Genomic DNA, 2393 nt, shown 5'->3' with positions numbered 1-2393 from the left:
AAATAGAAGTGAACGCAACCGGAGCCGATACCGAAAAGCTGTTTGAGATCGCTATGCGGTCTGGATTATTGGAAAATATAATATTGTGCCAAAAAAAAGTGATGAATGAAGGAAGAAAGTCAATGACTCGAGAAGAGATTAATACCAAGAAAGATGATAAGGGAATAACGAGGTATTCCTACAGAATTTGGGTTCCAAATGTTTAAGAGCGTAATGACTGGATCTTAGATGAAATCCATAGCTCGAGGAATAAGATTTAGGGCAAACCCCGAATGTGATAGTCAGGGAGGTTGCCATTAAGAAAGAAGGAGCCCATAACATAATGAAGTGGAAAACAAGGATTTTAACGTATAAGATAACCCTAAGTATGGGAGAAGGATGAAACATTTCATACTAAGGAAACAGAAAGTCGAGTAAGGAAAGGAGACCTGAGATTGTACTCCTATACGGCAATTCATGGACCTGTCTAAAAAGAACTTAGACTATTATCCCCAACCACCACCCTGAGGATACAGTGCGGTGGGAAATTCTTTCAGGACCTTTAAGTCTCTAAGCTCTCAGAGTTCCAAGGAACAAGCAAACCCAGTAGAGGCGAGAGCCTGGATAAAGGAAATATTGGAATCATTTGAGATTCGAAATGATGGACGAATCACAAAAGTCTGTTTTTGTCACTTACCCTCCTAAGAGAGAGGCCACCCACTGGTAAAAGGCCAAGGAAGTCACGGAGCCAGAGGTTATGATAAACTGATTAAAGTTTAGTCAATTGTTTTCGAGAAAGTAATTCCCAAGGTTATGGAGATAGTGTAAAAGCTTTAGAGCCAGAGCAAAGGCGGACGAGTATGATAAATTATGAATTTAAGATTGTAAAAGTTGTCAAGATTTGTTCTAAGGACTAGAATCCCAGAACGACGTGATGTTTGAAGTCAATGATTAGTGGGTTCATGAAATGATTGTAAGAGAAAGGAAAATAAAGAGAAACTGAAGTGGAAAGGAATAAAAAGGCAATACAGTTTGAGGAATGATAAGGGAGTTGGGTATGAGGAAACCCTAAAGACTCGTAGCAATAGAAATAGAAAAGTATGTAATCATCAGGATGAGGGTGATTCATTATGAGTTAAAGCTGATGGTTGAAGGCATAAGTGATACATATATTTTATCACCTGTAGGTTGGGAGGATTCGAGGAAACCTTGAGATAGATCGAAGGATAAATAAGGAGACGCCAGGTATGAAAGATATCCCAACATTGAGATGACTATTGAGATAAACAACAAAAGTAAATGAGGAATTATTAAGAACAAGTTCACGTTGAACACGACCAATATCTTCCAGAACATCCCTGTTGTCATTACCAAATTAGGAAAGAAAAGCGGGTAACCATTGTTATCTTTTGAAGGCCATATGGGTTGACCTCAGTTTGAATAAAGATGCTATTGTGAAATTGGTATAGACTATCTGGGTGGGAATGATTGAATAAGATAATCTTTCCAGGACATATGACTTGATTTGTCCATGGAAGGATGCAAGTACCTTTTTAAAGGTGGAATTAAGGATATAACTTCGATAACTTGAGTTGAACCATAAGGGAATGCATGAAGGTTGGCATTTCACCCTTAATAGGGACAGTATGAGTTTTGACAGTATGGATGGGAAGGGATTAAGGTAACAACAACCTTTAAGGATCAGTGGAGAAATTTTTCAGAAGTATATAGACGATGATTCTGGTATTAATAAATGGTATCTTGATATGCCCTGTGCCTAGAGTGTACCTGATGAAGGATTTAAGGATTACCTTAGAGGTTTTACAAGGAGAAAGGTAATATTCAAAGTTCTCAAGAATAGAAATTTTGATGAAGGAAATATGGCGTAATTATAATAATGCTAGGTGGGCACGTGTTGAACCATAAGAAGTATAGATTGAACCAATGAAGGTCAGAATTGTTAAAGCAAGAAGGGCCCAAGATAAAAGATGTCCTAAGTATGATCGAGAGTCAGCCATGATAATGTTTACATTCAAAGACTAAGGCAGTGACTTATGGAAAAATGGTGATTTTTTTATCACAAGGACTTAAGAAAAGCATTTTCACATAAGCAGTGATTGAAATGAGGTAGAAAATTTAGTTGAAGGTGGTTAAAAAATCATTAATTATAAGGAACTATTACTATCAGGAAATGCCAATGAGGTGGCCGACACTCTAAGTGCAAGAGAACAATTATAGGCGCTCGTGCCAGAGGGATGCAGTGATAATGGTTGAAGCCGTGAAGGTTGTATTATGGTTTGGAAGATTGACATTCCTTCTGATGACTGTGCAATACCCAACCGTAATAGTAGTTTGGTAAAGGTTTAATTCGTGTAATCGCCATGAGCGGGCTATCTATCTTAGAAGGAACTATC

Source organism: Apium graveolens, chromosome 1, assembly GCF_009905375.1.
Source record: "Apium graveolens cultivar Ventura chromosome 1, ASM990537v1, whole genome shotgun sequence".
Lineage (NCBI taxonomy): Eukaryota > Viridiplantae > Streptophyta > Magnoliopsida > Apiales > Apiaceae > Apium > Apium graveolens.
Note: the sequence above shows the minus strand (reverse complement) of the source record.